At 44.0% G+C, this 20,632-nt stretch overlaps 1 protein-coding gene across 2 annotated transcripts in view; it reads left to right on the forward strand.

Annotated features, from left to right (window-relative positions):
- The window catches only part of SGCG (sarcoglycan gamma), a 110,458-nt gene that overhangs the window by 12,575 nt on the left and 77,251 nt on the right, over positions 1–20,632 (forward strand). Inside the window, exon 1 of one of the 2 annotated variants that reach the window (XM_030200309.1) lies at positions 12,477–12,566. The exons of the other annotated variant lie outside the window; for it this stretch is intronic. The gene's annotated coding sequence lies outside the window, so the exon portion shown is untranslated. Of the gene's footprint in view, positions 1–12,476; positions 12,567–20,632 lie in introns of those variants that run through there. 2 annotated transcript variants of the gene reach the window in all.

Raw genomic sequence — 20,632 nt, forward strand, 5'->3', positions numbered from 1 at the left:
ATGTGTCTGAAGCAGATAACTATTTGATTTCTTATTTCAATAGCATTAAAACTGATGACGAACTATTAGAAAAATAGATCTGATCTTATCTAATATAGATGTTTCTATTCCGATTTACCAAATGGCTCAAGGTGGATTATAGGTAAAATAAAGAAGAAAACAGGAGACATACCTCCGATTACAGTATAATTTCAAATCACTGTCTTATTTCGTCAAGACATTTACTCCTGGATTCTATATGTCACGAAAAGTACACACAGAAATCTGCGCACCTTGTCAATTACAGTGCACAAATAAATTAGCGATTCAATCAAAACCAATTATTGAATGCTAACAAGCAATAATTGAAAAATCTAATAGATAGACCGTAGTATGTATATATGTGGGGACTAGATTATACATATATTATGTAGAGTGTCCCAAACAATCATTCCTCATCCATTATTATCATACTTAATGCAAAGAAAAATTTAACATTTTTTTATGGGGACCATCAGATATTATAGCAGCTCACACCATAGGGAACAATCAGTTCCTTTTTCAGTTTGACCAAGGAAAATGGTTGTGGTGCAGATCTTCATCTTTTTTTAGAAAAAATATATATCATAATGCTTTAGTCTTTGGAAAAAATACTCTCTGATGCAATTTAGTAAATATCATAGATGTGCATAATAGCCCAGCACTTATCTTAAAGAATGGCAGCAATTTCAGTTCACAGGAGAACCTCCGCCGACATGGCCAGGCTTCGCAAATCTTCCTCAGGGAAGAGGCTCTGCAGAAATGCAAAAATATTTTCAGTACTATTCAAAATAGTGGAACCCATACCTAATCAACTAAATATCAGAAATTATAAAGTTACAAACCGTTGCATCGCATGCTTACTCCTGTCTAAAGAGAAGAAAAATGGCTGCGGCGTCTTAACGCGGACTAGAACTTTAAATAAGCTACAGCTGACTACAAAATGAATGGCTATGATGGGTGCTGCAAAATACCTAGCCAGCCAATCAGAGTTAAACAAGAGACCACCAATCAATCTCAGAATTGAGACCATCAGGATACAGGGTACGAAGTGAGAAAATTCATCGTTGTTCCAGCTTTTGAATTACAAGGAACATTGATGAATTGGAGATAGGGTCTTCAGTTATATTAGACTGCTGAAGTGGAATAGATTACTAAGGGAGATCCCTGAGGAACTTAATTACTTCCAGTTTAAGAAGATGTTTAAATCACAGTTGTTAAGAAGACATATGGGCTGGAGGATTGAATTGACTGTACAAGTCCGATTTATGATAGGCTTCAAATAATTCTCAAATATGTGTCCTATTTTAGAAAGATAACATAAGCTTCTAGGTGCCTTTTATAAAATGGGCTATTGTACTCTGCCCCAGTAGCACAAAAATGCTGACAGATGTTTGTACTTGCTGTGAGGCAGATGTAAATGTGCTCTGTGCTCTCCATACAACACATTTACAGCATATTTTATAAAATCTGTGCATACGTAGAGGAATTCTGCTCTGCTCCACCAGAATATATGCCTCTAGCAACACCTACATGTGACATAAGTGTGTGCCCTCTTGTCAGTGTGTGTACTAAAATGTGTATATACTGCTGTGTAGTTCTATAGCAGGCCTTTTCCACATATAAAACAGATTTTTCACACAAGTCTTTAAGTCAGTTATATAGAGATTTTTTTTTAATTTATGAAAGCCTTTTTATTAAATCCAAATACAAAACCACTTTAAGCTCAATAGCATAGGAACTCCCCAGAACAAGTAACAAAAATGAATTTGTTGCTTTTGTGTTATGGACCCCCCCCCCCCCCAAAAAAAAAAGGGGGACAACCCCATAACAGTCCCTGTTTACAACTCCATTCCCCAACCCCTCAGCACTATCTGCCACACAGCAAAACTATAAAATCCAAACACACTCAAGGATTCTTAGTAACCGAACCTCCTACATTTATGAAACAGTTCGCAATTTAGTCAAACGACCCCAAATATCGCATTTGTGGAGTGTCTTCCTCCGCTTGGCTTCCATATCATCCATATCATAGATATACCACACTTCATCCACTGTTGATACAAAGGCACAACCTCAGTCTTCTAGGCCCTAGTCTGAAAGAGTGACGGAATAAGGTATTCTCTGAGGACAAGCAGGCTGCTTGTTCTCACATATGGGTCGACATCCGTGTCGGCCCAGGAATCGGCATTTTGCAAGCAAAAAATTAAAATGTTTTCCCAGAGTCTTCTGGCGCGCGCGCGTTGATTTTCGGCCTGACGGGTGAGCACTTCTCTTCAGTTTTTCTTTCTCCGCGTTGAGGTGTAGCAGCGTTCATTTCTGCTCATCAGGCCCAGAAAGTCTTCCACTCGTTGCGAGTTCGTTCACTTCTTTTTCTTTTCTTATTTTTTTCTTATAAGATTAAAAAAAAAGGTTCCTTTAGTTTTTTTTCACCTATTTTAAGTTTTCTCTCTTTTTTGTTGTGGCCGGCCTTTAGGCCACATGGTTGGGTTCTCCCCTTTTCTCTTTTGTGTCTTTTTCTGTTTTTAGGCACAATCGCGTCTTTTGATTTCGCTGAAGACGTTCATCCTTCCATGTCATTGAAGACACCCAGCGGCTTCAAGCATTGTACTCGATGCAACCAGACGATCTCAGGTACCGATACCCACGCTTGGTGTATCCAGTGCCTTGGGCCCGACCATAGCCCAGCCGCTTGTAGTCTGTGTCTTCATATGAAGAAATGGACCCAAGCGTCTAGAGAGGCCCAATGAGAAAAACGTTTGGGGGCTCAGTCCGGTCCTTCGACATTGGTACCTAGGTCGGCGGCTTCAGCGTCGACATCGAAGGGAGCATCAACGTCGGGGAGAGAGGTAATGGCTGCTATGATACCAACTAGTGCTGGGAGCAGTGAGGCGTTGAGTGGGTCTCCACCTGCTTCTAGGCCTCCTGTTATGCAGGCCCCCTGGGACCGGCCTTTGTCGGACCTGGCCCCAAGGAGGCGTGAGGATTCCATGTCCTCGGTACCAAGGAGTCTCGATGACGGGCATCGAGCGAAGGCTAAGAAGCACTGTCATTGTTCTCCTTTGATGCACAGTACCGGGAGCGCCGGGACGTCGAGAGAGTCGGCACCCGAGAAGCGTCAGCGCCGAGAGGATCGCTCCCCCTTGATACAGGAGGTGCCAATGCATCGGTCTCCTAGCAGCCCGATGCCTGCTCCCAAGCTTCCATGGATTCTGACACCGCCTATCCCACCAACCCGCAGCCTTCTCTGATGGCGGCTCTCGACGAGCGCATCCAAGCCTTGTTTCCAGAACTTCTGGACGTCAGTCAGTTTCAGTGTCAGGGGTGCTTGCGCCTTCTGTACCATCTGCTGCAGCGGTGTCTGGCCCTTTACCTGTGGTGAGGTCCCCGACCGCACGTCGGCTGCCCCCCAGGTCGATTCCCATTCGACATCGGTGGAGGGAGCGTCGCTGCAGTCGGACAGGGCATCGACCTCTCGACATCGCCATAGAAGACATCGGTCCAGTGTCGAAGCACCTTAACTCAGGTTTTATCCGACACTGAGCAGGAGCGTTCGTGGGAGTCAGATGAGGATCCCAGGTACTTTTCTTCTGATGAGTCCTTTGGGATTCCCTCTGATCCTTCCCCTCTGCTAGAAAGGAGACTGTCTCCACCGGAGAGTCTGTCTTTGTCCTCTTTTGTCCGGGAAATGGCTACAGCTATTCCCTTCCCTGTGGAGGTTGAGGATGAGCCCAGGACTGAGATGCTCGAGGTCTTGGATTATTCTTCTCCACCTAAAGAGGCTATGACAGTTCCTCTGCATAAGGTACTTAAGGAAGTCCTTATGCGAAACTGGTCAGCCCCTTTGTCTGGCCCCGTGGTCCCGAAAAAAGCTGAATCCCAGTATCAGATCCACGGTGAACCTGGGTTGATGAGGTCTGTTACCCCACAGTTCCATGGTGGTGGACTCCGCCCTCAAGAGAGCCAGGAGTACTAGAGACTATGCTTCGGCGCCCCCAGGCAGAGAAGTTAGGACTCTTGATTCTTTTGCGAGGAAGACATGTCAGGCTGCTATGCTTGCTGCCAAGATCCAATCATACCAGCTCTTCACGAGCATACACTTGATACGTCAACTGTCCAGCTTGGTTGATGCACTCCCTATGGAGCTGGCCGAGCCTTTTCGCCAGGTGGTCAGGCAGCAGAAGGTGTGTCGCAAGTTCCTGGCCAGGGGTACTTTTGACACTTTTGACGTGACATCCAGAATCGCTGCTCAAGGTATAGTGATGTGCAGACTCTCATGGCTGCATGTCTCTGACCTGGATCATTCTGTCCAGCAGCGGATGGCGGATGTTCCTTGGCAGGGGGACAATCTTTTTGGAGAAAAAGTAGAGGATCTAGTTGATCAAATCAAGAAGCATAATGATGCTATGGATTCTCTCTCCCACCGGGTGCCTTCTGCTACTGCCTCCTCATCTAGGAGCTTTTTGGAGGGGGGAGAAATGCCCCCTATACCTACTCTAGGCGTAGGTACACTCCTGCTTCTCGGCAGCCTGCCCAGGCTCAACCCCAGCGTGCTCGTTCTAGTCAACAGCGTGCGACTAAGGCCCATTCTGCTCCCCACCAAAAGCAAGGGACGGGCTTTTGACTGGCTCCAGTTCAGCATAGCCTCAGTAAAAGTATCCATTCTGGACGATTTACCCTTAGGGGGTAGGTTGATGTTTTTTTCACCAAAGGTGGCCTCTCATTACCCCCGACCGGTGGGTTCTTCGAATAGTCCAGTTAGGATACACTCAATCTGGAATCCAAACCTCCAAATTGCCCACCGGGAGCTCAATCTTACAGTTCCCACCACAAGCAGGTACTTGCAGAGGAACTCTCTGCCCTTCTAAAGGCCAGTGTGGTCGAACCCGTTCCACAGCACTTTCAGTACTGTGTGTGCCTTTTAGTCTGGCGTCTGCACCCAAAGTATTCACAAAGTGCCTAGTGGTAGTCGCAACGTCGCTACGCAGACTGGGAGTGCATGTGTTCTCTTATCTCGACGATTGGCTGGTGAAGAGCACCTCGAAGGCAAGCGCTCAGCAGTCCATGTGAATGACTATTCAGGTGCTAGAACTACTGGGGTTTGTGATCAATTACCCCAACTCCCATCTTACTCCAGTCCAAAAGTTGAATTCATTGGAGCCCTGTTGAACACAAAGACAGTTTGAGCTTATCTTCCCGAGGCAAGGGCAGACAACCTCCTGTCCCTGGTGTCCATAGCTCGAGCATCTCAACAGGTCACGGCTCGGCAGATGTTGAGGATTCTGGGCCACATGGCCTCCACAATTCATGTGACTCCCATGGCATGCCTACACATGAGATCGGCTCAGTGGACCCTAGCTTCCCTGTGGTACCAAGCTGCGGGGAGCCTAGAGGATATAATCCAACAAATTCTCTGCAGTGGTGGACGATTCGATCCAGTTTGACCTTGGGACGTCCATTCCAAATTCCTCAGCCACAAAAAGTGCTGATGACGGATGCATCCTTCCTGGGGTGGGGAGCTCATGTAGATGGGCTTCACACTCAAGGAGTCTGGTCCTTTCAGGAAAAAGGTCTTCAGATCAATCTCCTGGAATTGCGAGCGATCTGGAATGCTCTAAAGGCTTTCAGAGACCGGCTGTCCAACCAAATCGTTTTGATTCAGACAGACAATCAGGTTGCCATGTATTACACCAACAAGCAGGGGGGCACTGGAACTCGCCCTCTGTGTCAAGAAGCCGTCCAGATGTGGCTTTGGGCGCGCCGACATAGCATGCTTCTGCAAGCCACTTATCTGGCAGACGTAAACAACAGTCTGGCCGACAGGTTGACCAGGAGAATGCAACCTCACGAGTGTTCACTGAACATGGGCGTAGTCCACAAGATCTTCCGAGCGTGGGGCACCCCTTCGGTGGATCTTTTTGCCACTTAGGTCAATCACAAGGTCCCTTAGTTCTGTTCCAGTCTTCAGGCCCACGACAGACTAGCGTCAGATGCCTTTCTCCTACATTGGGGGACAGGCCTTCTGTATGCATATCCTCCCTTACCTCTAGTAGGGAAGACTTTGCTGAAACTCAAGCAAGACTGCAGAATCATGATCCTGATTGCACCCTTCTGGCCGCGTCAGATTTGGTTCCCTCTTGTTCTGGAGTTGTCCTCCGAAGAACCATGGAGATTGGAGTGTTTTCCAACTCTCATCACTCAGAACGAGGGGTTGCTTCTACATCCCAACCTCCAGTCTCTGGCTCTCAAGGCCTGGATGTTGAGAGCTTAGAATTTGCCTCCTTTGGTCTTTCAGAGGGTGTCTCCCGAGTATTACTTGCTTCCAGAAAAGATTCAACGAAGAGGTGTTACTCTTTCAAATGGAGAAGGTTTGCCGTCTAGTGTGACAGCAAGGCCCTCGATCCCCTTTCTTGTCCTACACAGACCCTGCTTGAATACCTTCTACATTTATAAGAGTCTGGTCTCAAGACCAACTCCATAAGGGTTCACCTTAGTGCAATTAGTGCTTATCATCGCAGTGTAGAGGGTAAGCCTATCTCTGGACATCCTTTAGTTGTTCGCTTCATGAGAGGTTTGCTTTTGTCAAAGCCCCCGGTCAAACCTCCACCAGTGTCATGGGATCTCAACGTCATTCTCACCCAGCTGATGAAAGCTCCTTTTGAGCTACTGAATTCCTGCCATCTGATGTACTTCACCTGGAAGGTCATTTTCTTGGTGGCTGTTTCTTCAGCTGGTAGAGTCAGTGAGCTTCAGGCCTTGGTAGTGCATGCACCTTATAGTAAGTTCCATCACAACAGAGTAGTCCTCTGCACGCACCCTAAGTTCTTGCCAAAGGTGGTATTGGAGTTCCATCTGAACCAGTCTATCATCTTGCCAACATTTTTCCCATCCTCATACCCGCCCTGGCGAAAGCAGTTTACATACCTTGGACTGTAAGAGAGCATTGGCCTTTTACATGGAGCGGACAAAGCCCTTCAGACAGTCCGCCCAGTTGTTTGTTTCTTTTGATCCCAACAGGAGGGGAGTCGCCATCGGAAAACGCACAATCTCAAATTGCCTAGCAGATTGCATTTCCTTCACTTATGCCCAAGCTGGGCTGACTCTATAGAGGGTCATGTCACGGCTCATAATGTTAGAGCCATGGCTGTGTCAGTGGCTCACTTAAAGTCAGCCTCCATTGAGGAGATTTGCAAGGCTGCAACGTGGTCATCAGTCCACACATTCACATTTCACTACTGCCTTCAGTAGGATACCTGATGCGACAGTCGGTTTGGGCAGTTGGTGCTGCAGAATCTGTTTGGGGTTTAGGATCCAACTCCACCCCCCTAGACCCATTTTTGTTCTGTTCCAGGCTGCACTCTGTTTATGGTTTCAGGTCAATCTATGTTATGTCCTCGCCGTTGCGAGGCCCAGTTGACCAATGTTCATTGCTTTGAGTGAGCCTGGGTGCTAGGGATACCCCACATGTGAGAACAAGCAGCCTGTTTGTCCTCGGAGAAAGCGAAGATACCTGTAGCAGGTATTCTCTGAGGACAGCAGGCTGATTTTTCTCACAAACCCCCGCCCACCTCCCCTTTGGAGTTATTTATTTCTCTATATGCTCTTTGATTTAACTGAAGAGAAGTGCTCCATGCTAACCAGAAGACTCTGGCAAAACTTTTTAATTTTTTGCTTGCAAAATGCCAATTCCTGGGCCGATGCAGATGTCAACCCACATGTAAGAACAATCAGCCTGCTGTCCTCAGAGAACACCTGCTACAGGTAAGTATCTTCGCTTTTTGAGCCAATGGCAGAATCGGTACCAGCCTACCGAATAGGAAGACACCTGGATCCCAAGATATGATCCAGCCCATCCAGTTCTGCAGCTTATACTAAATTGCCTTCCAATATGCCCAAGCTTTAAGACAGCCCCACCAGATGTGCCTTATTGATCGCTTTTCCCCACACCTTTTCCAGTAGTAAGGTGAGCCTCATGAGAAGCAGTTATACAGCCTGTAGAGTTAAATACCACCTATATAAAAAAAAAAACTTTAACACTATTCTTTTGTAAACTAAGGATGACAGAGCACTTTGCAAGAGTCCTTTCCATTTTGAATCAGTCCTGCTCCTCATAAAGTACCCCTAATTCTGTCTCCCACTGAGCTCGAAGTGAGATTACTTGGGGCACTAGCTTTCTAAGATGCTTATATAAGGCAGAAATAAGTCCCTTGGGTACACGAGGTGCTCTCACAAAAGTCCTCTAAAGCAGTGCTTTCTCTAGTCAACCTAGCCTTTGGCTCCCATGTGGACAACAAATGCAAAAGCTGCTGATAAGCAAAATGGTGTCAAGGCGACAATCCATAAGTAGTCACCAACTCCTCAAACGGTACCACCTGCTCATCATCAAAACGCTGCCCTATCGGGTCAAGCCCAGCTTATCGCACTCATTGAAAAATCACCAGTCACCAATGCTGGTTTGAAAAGCAGGTTGCCAACTATAAGAATGTGTCTGGATAACTGGAAATCAGGCCTACTTATTGTTGTTGTTGAAAAGTTCACCAGAACTAACGTATATTAAAAGTCACTTCGAAAAGATGGGTCTTGAGTTTTTTCTTAAGACTGAATGAATTGCTTGGCTTGCAAGTCTAGAGGTAAATTATTCCAGAGGCAAGAGGACAGCAAGAAAAAGATGGAGGATCTTGTGAAATCCCAATGAGACTGAGATGGAGAAGGAAGAACCAGATCTGGTCACCGTATCTCAAAAAAGATATAGTGGAATTTGAAAAGGCTCAAAGAATAGTGACCAAAATGATAAAGGGGATGGAACTCCTCCCATATGAGGAAAGGCTAAAGAGGTTAGGCATCTTCAGCTTGGAAAAGAGATGGGGCTGAGGGGGGACATGATTGAGGTCTACAAAATCCTGAATGGTATAGAACGGGTATCAAAATTGATTTTTCACTCTTTCAAAATGTACAAAAACCAGGGGTACTCAATGAAACTACATGGAAGTGCTTTTAAAAGAAATAGGAGGAAATATTTTTCACTCAGTGAATAGTTAAGCTCTGGAACTCGTTGCCAGAGGATGAGGTAATAGCAGTTAATTTTTCTGGGTTTAAAAAATGTTTGGACAAGTTCCTGGAGGAAATGTCTATAGTGTGTTATTGAGATGGACATGGGGGAAGTCACTGCTTGCCCTGGAGTTGGTAGCATGGAATGTTATTACTAATGGGGTTTCTGCCAGGTACTTGTGACCTGGATTGGCCACTGTTGGAAGCAGGATACTAGGCTAGATGAACCATTGATCTGATCCAATATGGCTATTCTTATGTTCTTATACTCACTGAGAGATCGCAACAGTTGCAAAGGGGAATAAGGAATTGTAAAACTAATGTATAAGGTTGTTCATCTATAGTAACTTGGGCAAAACGATACTGCCACATAGGGGCACATACTGCTTACTTTGAGAATTTGCATAGGCATATCTCTCAGCACCTAAAATTGTCACCCCTTGTTATTGCCTCCCCTTAGTGTCGGAGGCAAAAAAAAAAAGCCTGTGAGAATCTTGCATCCTGCAAATATTTTTCATGCACTGGAAGAAGGTGCATTTCCTGCAAAAATACATGCTGTGCGTAGGTATGCACCAATTCCCCCAACAGATGTCTAATGTCAAGTGACTTAACTCCCTAAGGAAACAAAAAGGTCAGAACTTTAAAACTAGTAATTTCTAGCCAATCAGCCCAAGAGAAGAAAGGAGAAAATGATTGCAGCTGCAACATCAGGTCGAGTTATATAAAGATTTTATTGTTAGGAGTATGGTATTTTGTGATATGACATTTATTGTATTTCATTTGATAAAAGCTCCTGGGAGTTTAGTTGGATGCAGGTTTAGCTATGAAGACTCATGTTAATAACAGTCCAAAAGACTCTTTTAAAGGTAAAATTAATATGTAGATCGAAATATTTTTTAGATTGTCACCATTTTCAATTATTCAGTAAATAATCCTTACATCTTTGGATTATTGTAATGCTTGTTTAATGGGATTGCCAATACAGCAGTTACAAAGACTTCAAACTCTCCAGAATGTATCAGCTAAACTGATTTTCAGGTGAAAATAAATTTGGTCATGCAACTCTGTTTTCTTGTGAGCTGCATTGGTTGTCTATACGGGCAAGGATACATTTTTAAATCTTTACTTTTATTTTTAAGATCTTGTATGGATTAATCCATGAATATTTAACTTGACTGCTCACCATATATGAGCCATATCGGTGCTTGCAGTCTTCACATGAGTTGTTGCTAGCCCTTCCATCCCATATTTCGTTGGTTAGTACCAAAAATAGAACATTGTAGGGGATAGCTTTGGAGCAGCCTACCATCCAGTATTAGGAATATTTCACAATATCTGTTATTTTGGAAAGTGATAAAAGTCTACAGACTGAAATTTTCTTTTAGTTGATATTTTAGATCTTGTTTTTTAAATTGTATTTCAATCTTGTAATCTGCGTTAAGCGGGCTTTATATACTGATATCATTATTATCTGGGAGTGAAACATCAATCAGATTTTATTTTATTATTATTATTATTATTATTATTATTAGTGATCTAAATCCTCTCTTACAAATACATTTTTCTCATTCTTTCCCCATTAGAAATGTTTTTAATGATAATTCTGCTTTTATCATATGTTAGGCAGCATTATGCTGATACAGAGCCTTTCTTGAAAAATTAATTGTACAGGTATTGTATATACCTGATATATGCTGGTATGTGGAAATTCGACACCGAAGAAGGAAGTTTAATACTTTTGTGTTCAATATTTTAAAGAAAATTTGTGTAAATTTCAATCAGCCTATGGGTTATTAATGTGAATTATGATATAGAGTCCTGTTTGCTAAGGTGCTCTAGTGTTTTTGGCATACTCTAAACACTAGAGGCATCCATATATTCCTATGGGTGTTTCTAGCATTGGCGCATGCTAATTTTTAGTGCGCACTAAAAATGCTAGCATGGCTTAGTAAACAGGTCCCATAGGGTGTCTTTTACTGAAGCGTGCTCACACTTTTAGCACGTGCTAGTAAAAGACCCATACAGGCTTATTTTTGAAAGAGAAGGACGCCCATCTTTCAACACAAATCGCAAGATGGGCATCCTTCTCACAGGGTCACCCAAATTGGCATAATCGAAAGCCGATTTTGGGTGTCCTCAACTGCTTTCCATCGCGGGGACAACCAAAGTTCACGGGGCGTGTTGGAGGTGTAGCGGAGGCGGGACTGGAGCGTGCCCAACACATGGGCGTCCTCGACCGATAATGGAAAAAAAGAAGGGCGTCCCTGATGAACACTTGGACGACTTTACCTGGTCCTATTTTTCTTATGACCAAGCCACAAAAATGTGCCCTAAATGACCAGATGACCACCGGAGGGAATCGGGGATGACCTCCCCTTACTCCCCCAGTGGGCACTAACCCCCTCCCACCCTCAAAAAAATGTTTTAAAAATATTTTTCCAGCCTCTATGCCAGCCTCAAATATCATACCCAGCTCCATGACAGCGGTATGCAGGTCCCTGGAGCAGTTTTAGTGGGTGCAGTGCACTTCAGGCAGGTGGACCCAGGCCCACCCCCCCCCCCCCACCTGTTACACTTGTGGTGGTAAATGTGAGCCCTTCAAAACCCACCACAAACCCACTGTGCCCACATGTAGGTGCTCCCCTTCACCCTTAGGGCTATGGTAGTGGTGTACAGTTTTAGGGAGTAGGTTTTTTATGGTGGGGGGGGGGGGGAGGCTCAGCACCCAAGGTAAGGGAGCTATGCACCTGGGAGCAATTTCTGAAGTCCACTGCAGTGCCCCTTAGGGTGCTCGGTTGGTGTCTTGGCATGTGAGGGGGGCCAGTGCACTATGAATGCTGGCTCCTCCCATGACCAAATGGCTTGAATTTGGTCGTTTCTGAGATGGGCGTCCTCAGTTTCTATTATGGCCGAAAATAGGGGACGACCATCTCTAAGATCGACCTAAATTTCGCGATTTGGGCATCCCTGACCGTATTATCAAAATGAAAGATGGACGCCCATCTTGTTTCAATAATACGGGTATCCCTGCCCCTTTGCCGGGACGTCCTGCAAGGAAGTCCTCAGGAAAACTTGGGCGCCCCCTTCGATTATGCCCCTCATAGTGTATTAAGGAGTAGAATCAGCAGAAAAATTAACTGTGTAGCTTAGAGAAATAAAAATAGAACATGGGGTCAGAAATGTTGTTGTAGATAATGTAGAGAATGTTTAATTGTGTTCATATGTGAGCTAAAAGTTTTTGTTTTTTGAACTATAGTGATGGCTATCTATTTCAGTGAGTAAAATTAGCTAGGCTGTAGTGCCAGTAAGATGGAATGTAAGATGAAGCCAAACATGTGAATGCATTTTTTTCCAGTGATTAAAGGTTGGGCCTAAAATATCTTCCTCTAGATTTGAAAGTGGTAGAAAAGTTTGCAGACATTTTCAGCACTCTCTCTCTAAGAGATACACTGAAGTGGTTGTAGTTTTAAACAGTGGCAGTTTTTGGTATAAAATCAGAGGTAAGTTTAATACTTTTCTTTTTAGTAGATTATGCCTAACTGTAGCTTTTGTACAGTAATATTAAACAGTGAAATTCAAATTAAATATAGACCTTTAAGGTTTGGTTTTTTTTAGTAACAGCTTCATTTTCATTTAGATTATTGCCATCTGTTTTCCATCTGACATTTTTACTGTTGCATGGCTTAATTTGGGATTCTTTTTTGTGCCTATTCCCATAGCAATGGATGTTTACTTTGATTTTGTCATTTTATAGTTCCTTAAATAGATTTAGTAATGTAGATATGGTCTAAAACTTTGAAATACTGTAGAATGTTTTGATGCTTGAGTTCTAAAAACGTTTCTCCAAGAGGTCCAAAAAAACCTGTTTATAAAAACAGGCTCTAAGTTAAGTTATATAATAAATTATTTTGTATCATCAGTGTAGTCAACTTTAATTTACATTTAAAATAGATGAAGTAGTATATTAACTTTTCACATTGCTTTTTTATTTGGAAGTTGTTTTGACCTTTATACTGTATTTAAATAAATAGGCAGCACCATGTCATATGCATAGATGTTGCAAATGTCCGGACTGTTTCTGCACCAGGAGACTTGCCCCACCCTCTCTTGATTCCAGTACAGGGTGTGAAATGTTAGTGTGCATCTGGGAGCTAGAAGGCTTGCTTCTGGGTTTTGGGAAGGCAGTTGGACCTGACATCCATCTCGCATCCTCCTCCTCTCTTGTTGCATTTTCCCTAGGGTCATGGCCTGAGTTGGGGAAGGGGGTTGGGAAGATGGATACACTCACTAGGTGAGGGAGAGCAGCATAGAATGAAAGAATAAAGGACAAGTATTGGAGAATGCTTTAGTATCTTACTTCTGTCTTCCACTTTACTGCTACCTTCCATTTAGAGGTTAACCCCAAGAAGGAGGCACATTCAGGAAGCTTCCAGATCCTCAATGCCAGGGTGCTCCACATGAAGGCACGATACCTAGTATACTTGAAGGACTTTGGTCCTGAGGAGAGGTCTTGGGTTGATTCATCTGGCTTTAATGTGCATGCCCTCCTAAAATGATACCCAGAAAATTATCCGGTGGTTCATCCAAACAGCATCGCTGAAAGAATAATGTGAGGTTCCACCATCAGCCTGTGGGTATCCACTTTCTAACAAAAACTTTGCTAGGATGAACCTCCGACACCCTGTGAGTGGGTCTCAGAATTGTTACACCTTGCTCGTTGGCTATTCCTTTCTTCTCTAGATTGCCACTTCCTCTGAGGGCCCTTTTTTGTTATTTGATTTCTATATAGTACAGTCTTTGTCTGGCTATCTTGCTAGAGCTTGGTTTTCACCACCTTAGTGCTTCCTTGTGCTGTTTGCTTCCTTGCTGTAATCCTGCTAAGTTCTGTTTTAGTTTTGCCATTTGTGAGGGCTAACTACGCCCTAAAACATTTTTTATAATTTTTTGAGGGTGCGTGTCAGGGGTGGAGAGTGGGCATTCCTGAGCAAACCAGTTAGTACATGGTTATGTACGTGGGCTAACTGGTTAACACTCAATGTAGGAACTCTTACCGCCTACAAAATAGGTGGTGGTGGTGGTAAGTGCTCCTGTGGTAATTTTCTTTTTTAAATGGCTGCACTCTAATGGCAACATTAACTCATGGCCATTAATGAAATAAATACAAAATCAGGGTTTTTTTACAGCCATGATAAAAATAACCTTAGCATGCAGGAAAGACCCGTGTAAAGGCACACTAAGGCCAATTTTTATCACAGTTTTGTAAGAGGACCCTTGTTTCTGTTCAAGTGGCATTAGCTGTCCCATATCATTTGTCATATTAACAGTTATTGTGTGGTAACTACTGCCATGTTAACTATAAGCCACTGACCCTGCCCATTTATAGTAGCTGTTTAATGTGGGAATTAACATGCGCTCAAAACCAAAGCACATATTAATTGTTAGCACCTGTTAATTTGCACATTAAATAACTAGTGCAGTTAGCAAATAGGCTCTGTTGTAAACAACTATGATAATACCTTATCTGTCTGCGAAGAAAAACTATGGTTAATATATTTGAGAAAGAAACACCACTATTGGGTCAATATTCTGTTGGTGGCAATCAGCATTTCCTTTAACACTGACTGCTGCTGGATGAATTAGACCCAAATATTCCATATTTATAGGTATATTAAAAGCAGGAAGCCGGCAAAAGAATCGGTTGGTCCGCTAGATGACCGAGGAGTAAAAGGGATGATCAAGGAAGAAAAAGCCGTAACGGAGAGATTAAATGAATTCTTTTCTTCGGTCTTCACCGAGGAAGATTTGGGTGAGATGCCAGTGCCAGAAATGGTATTTGAAGCTGACGAGTCGGAGAAACTGAATGAATTCTCTATAAACCTGGAGGATGTAATGGGCAGTTCTACAAACTGAAGAGTAGCAAATCTCCTGGACTGGATGGTATTCATCCCAGAGTACTGATAGAACTGAAAAATGAACTTACGGAGCTATTGTTAGTAATATGTAATTTATCCTTAAAATCGAGCGTGGTACTGGAAGATTGGAGGGTGGCCAATGTAACACCGATTTTTTTTTTTAAAAAAGGTTCCAGGGGAGATCCTGGAAATTATAGACCAGTGAGTCTGACATCGGTGCTGGGCAAAATCATAGAAACTATTATAAAGAACAAAATTACGGAACATATTGAAAAGCATGGATTAATGAGACAAAGCCAACATGGATTTAATGAATGGAAATCTTGTCTCACCAATCTACTACATTTCTTTGAAGGGGTGAACAAAGGTGAGCCGGTTGATATTGTGTATCTGGATTTTCTGAAGGCATTTGACAAAGTACCTCATGAAAGACTCCAGAGGAAATTGGAGAGTCATGGGATAGGAGGTAGTGTTCTATTGTGGATTAAAAACTGGTTAAAAAGATAGAAAACAGAGAGTAGGGTTAAATGGTCAGTATTTTCAATGGAGAAGGGTAGTTACTGGGGTTCCCCAGGGGTCTGTGCTGGGACCGCTGCTTTTTAACATATTTATAAATGACCTAAGTTATTCAAAGTGGTTAAATCGCGGGAGGATTGTGAAAAATTACAAGAGGACCTTACGAGACTGGGAGACTGTGCGTCTAAATGGCAGATGACGTTTAATGTGAGCAAGTGCAAAGTGATGCATGTGGGGAAAGAGGAACCCGAATTATATAGCTACGTCATGCAAGGTTCCACATTAGGAGTCACAGACCAAGAAGGGGATCTAGTTGTTGTCGTTGATGATACGTTGAAACTTTCTGCTCAGTGTGCTGCTGCGGCTAAGAAAGCAAATAGAATGTTAGATATTATTAGGAAAGGAATGGAAAACAAAAATGAGGACATTATAATGCCTTTGTATCGCGCCATGGTGCGATTGCATCTCAAATATTGTGTTCAATTCTGGTCGCCGCATCTCAAAAAAGATATAGTGGAATTAGAAAAGGTGCACAGAAGGGCGACAAAAATGATAAAGGGTATGGGACAACTTCCCTATGAGGAAAGGCTAAAGCGGCTAGGGCTCTTCAGCTTGGAGAAAAGGCGACTGAGGGAAGATATGATAGAGGTCTATAAAATAATGAGTGACGTTGAAAGGGTAGATGTGACTAGGGGGCATGCGATGAAGCTACAAAGTAGTAAATGTAAAACGAATCAGAGAAAATATTTCTTCACTCAATGTGTAATTAAACTCTGGGATTCGTTGCTGGAGAATTTGATAAAGGCGGTTAGCTAAGCAGAGTTTTAAAAAGGTTTGGACGGCTGCCTAAAGGAAAAGTCCATAGACCATTATTAAATTGGACTTGGGGAAAATCCACTATTTCTGGGATAAGCAGTATAAAATGTTTAGTACCTTTTTGGGATCTTGACAGGTATTTGTGACCTGGATTGGCCACTGTTGGAAACAGGATGCTGGGCTTGATGGACCTTTGGTCTTTCCCAGTATGGCAATACTTATGTACTTATGCCAGGCCTTATCTGATGATTGGTTCTGAACATTTGAGTCATTGGCAGCATACGGAAGTTATGCAGGTACGGTCAGTATTCAGTACTGTACCCACATAACTAACTGGGTAAAGTTGAGACTGCCTTTGTATGGTCTGACATGCCTGGTTAGCTGTATGGATCTGTATGGATACTGGTACTCAGGACCAGCTTAATCATTGGACCAGGTAAGGCAGTGGCTCATGGCACCAGCGGTAAATGACGCCAAAATCCCCAACCTTTGATGTCGCCAGGTCTAATGGTTAAGCCTTCTCTTCCCCCTCCTTTAGTCCAGCATCTGTCCTATTCCTTCCCCCACCCCAACCTGGTCTGGTCTCTCTCTCCCCCCTCTTCTCCACATTCCTTCTGGGTCTTGTGTTGCTCGTCTTCCCCTTTCTCCCTCCTCTACATTCCTGTAAACTATGTGCAGTTTGCCGGCAGCAGCAGGCTGCCTTCACCCAGGCTCTGGGACTTCCATCTGCCATGCCCTGCCCAGAGAAAATTGTATCAGAAGAAGCAGGGCGCGGCAGAGGGAAGACCCAGGGCCTGACTTAAAGGAGCCTTTCTTTAGCCTGCTGCTGCCGGCAACTGGCTTACAGTTTACGGAGTTGTGGGGGGGGGGGGGGCAGAGAGGGAGAGAGGAAAAGGAGCAATGCTGGACCCTTGAGGGTGTGTGGATGGGCAAGAGAAAGATCAGACTGGGGGCAGTGAAAAGGGGAGAGACATTGAGACAAAGAAGAGAGGGAGGTGAAAGTGAGGGGGAGCACCGATGTTGGGAGGGGTGGTGCTTATGCAAGTTGGTTCAGGGTGCCACAATTCCTTGAGCTGGCATTGAATATCACTGGAGCCCACCTATCGGCTTTATTTGGACTCCACCCCTGGACTGCCCTGGCACTAACCGGCAAATGCTGCAGTGGTCATGCTTGATTTTTCAGTGGCACTGTAGTTAAGTTTTTAACCACCCTGAATATAGACCCCTAAGATTTTTGTTGATGAGCATGCTTTTGTTACTTTTTTTTTCTCTTTGTTTTGTGATTTATGGGCCATATAGGAGGGAATGTTATTTATAAAAAAAATGCACACGGCACAGTTTTATAAATTTAAGTGTTAAAACTTGTTTACTAAGTTTTAATTTTGTAATGAGTCATGAATTTTAAATCTGATTGTCACTCAAGTTATCTAGTGGTGGTAGATGAATAATTATGGGGTTAACTCGCTCCCTAGTGATTTTGTGCTTCAGAAGCAACTAGCAGTTCAATAGCAGGTTTTTTCCAAATATCTTCTGTGCTTTAAGAACATATTCAGTTGCTATTCAATGTGTTTGTTTTTGTTGTTTTAGGGGGTCTTTTACTAAAGATTAGATTGAGTTATCTGCAGCAGGGCCCATTTTATTCCTATGGGCTCTGCTGCAGATAACTCAAGTAAATCTTCAGTAAAAGACCACCTCAAATTTGTATTTATTAAGTTTTCCAGATGATAGCCAAAAAAAAAACAAAATCAAGGAAATGAAATTGTAAACCCTTTATGGCAAAATACAAAGAAAAACAGGCATAGTAAGAAGTATATATCCTGAAAGGTACACACTGGAGAAAGTCCATCACATAAACAGGGAACAATCTATATAGGAAAATAATCTGCAAGCAAAAATGTTCATGGAAATAAGGGACTTACTACAATTTAGCTCTAACCCCCAAGAGTGGAATAGGGTAACTAAACTTACTGCTAACCCTCAGTATAAGACTTTTAGGCCTATGTATTCTTACAAATGGGTAACGCAATCCTGCGTTTCCTGGTCTGGAGCATATGACAAGCTGAAAAGAGCTCTGTGGAGTGCGAAACACACTCCACTGCGCATGTATGATTGCCTTCCTGTAAGATTGTGGTTACCGCATTTCTTTCTTTTACTGCTGTGAGGAGTGGTTGTGTTTTGCTGCTGCCCCTCACAGCTTAGCCTGGAAGAGCTTTTTTGGTGCCTTTGCAGCGATTTTGTATGTGTATTCGGGTCCTTTTTTACTCTTGCCTTATTGTGTTAGTTTTCTATTTTTCCTGCTTTTAAGTTTTTCTGTTTGTTTGTTTTTCACGTCATCGGACCACTTTTAGGCTTTGACTTTGGCCGGGTTCTGTTTTTTACTGGTGCTTTGCCCCTTTTTGTGGCATCATCGCTTCATTTGACATGTCCACTTAAGTTCCCAGTGGCTTCAAGCACTGTACCTGGTGCAATCGGACCATCTTTGGCAAGGACACCCATTCTTGGTGTTTTCAGTGCCTAGGGCCTGATCATAGTCCTTCTAACTATGGCCTGTGTATTTATATAAAGAAAAGGACCCAGTTGGCCGGAGACTCGGCGGGAATCAATTTTTGGTGCCTGGTCAAAGTCCTCGCCTTCAGCAGTGTCTGCATCACAATCATGTTTTGCATTGGTACATATGGCTGCTAGACCTGTGGACACGGGGAGCAGTTGCGTGTCAAGTGGGTGTCTACCTGTCTTGATGCCAACTGCTGTTCAGGGCCCCCAGAGCCGGCCTGTATCGGACCTGACCCTGAGGCGACATGAGGATTCAACATTGTCCTCATCAGCACCGAGGAGCCTTGATGACCAGCTTCAGGCAAAGGCCAAGCAACATCGACATTGATCCCCCCTCGATTCAAGGTGCCAGGAGCTCTGGGACGCCAAGGAATTCAACACCTGAGAAGCATCGGTGCCAGGAGGACTGCTCCCCCTCCATACAAGAAATGCCGGTGCAGAGGACTCTGAGCAGCCAGGACCAGATCCCGCCTTGACGCCAGCTATTCTGCAGTCTGTCTCTGAACTGACGCCCCAGCTTTTCCTGATGTTGGCCCTTGATGAGCGCATCTGAGCCTTGCTCCCTGAGCTGTTGGATGGCTTCTTGCAATGGAGTGCATCGGCATCGGGAGTGCTTGAGCTTACCCTGCCTCCCGTTGGCCCTTAGCCTGCAGTGTGACTTCGGTGTCAACTGCCACCCAGGTCATTACACCCTTGATGTCGGTGGAGGAAGCTTCGCCGAAGTCAAGGCAGGAACTGCTCGACGCCCCTCTTGAGGACATCGTTCTAACGAACTTTCGCAAACTACTGAAGACCCATCTCTTTAACAAGGCATACTACAAAGACCAACCAATGTGAATATACAAACCCCCCCCCCCCCCACACACACATATATTCAGAACTATCTAACAATATCTGCTTGTTTATTCAAATATTATGTTTTATCATTATCTTGTTGCCCAAGATCTTTCTGTAACACTAAATGTCTATTTTCTAATATATTTCCATCACTCATGATGTATTGTAAGCCACATTGAACCTGCAAAGAGGTGGGAAAATGTGGGATACAAATGCAATAAATAAATAAATACATCAAGGTAGGCTCAGTCTGAGCCCTCTCATGTGAAGTTTTTGACTGACACAGATGAGCAGTCATGGGAGTCAAAGGAGGATCCATGGTACTTCTCAGAGGATGTCCTATGACATCCCCTCCAACCCCTCTCCTCCTTTCCTTTCCTTCTTTTGTTAAGGAAATGGCGGCTGCCATTCCATTTCCTTTGGAGGTGGAGGATGAGACCAGGGCCAAGATGCTCAAGGTACTTGCGGACTCAATGTGCAATATGCTACATTTAGCTGATTCTCTTACTCCAGAGCAGGCAGAGTCGCTTCGCTAGTTGGCCAAGCAGCAGAAGGTGTGTTGTAAGTTCTTGGCCAAGGACACCTATGACACTTGTGATGTGACATCTAGGGTCTCTGCCCAAAGTTTAGCAACACTCAGACTCTCATGGCTGCCTGTCTCTGACTTGGAACCTTCGGTTCAGCAGAGGTTGGCGAATGCCCTGTGCTTAGGGGATAATCTTTTTTGAGAGAAGGTTGAGGAGGTCGCTGACCAAATCAAGAAACACACCGATACTATCTCTGCATCCTGCCAGGCACCTTCTATATCTGCCTCCTCCTCTAGGAGGACGTTTGGCAAGTCAATAAGTGGTACCTATTACAGAAGTGTAAATATGCCACCTCCTGTCGCACGCCTTCTCAGGCTTAGCCCCGGCACTCTTGTTTGAATCAAC

This window comes from Microcaecilia unicolor, chromosome 4 (assembly GCF_901765095.1).
Source record: "Microcaecilia unicolor chromosome 4, aMicUni1.1, whole genome shotgun sequence".
NCBI classification, from domain to species: Eukaryota; Metazoa; Chordata; class Amphibia; order Gymnophiona; family Siphonopidae; genus Microcaecilia; species Microcaecilia unicolor.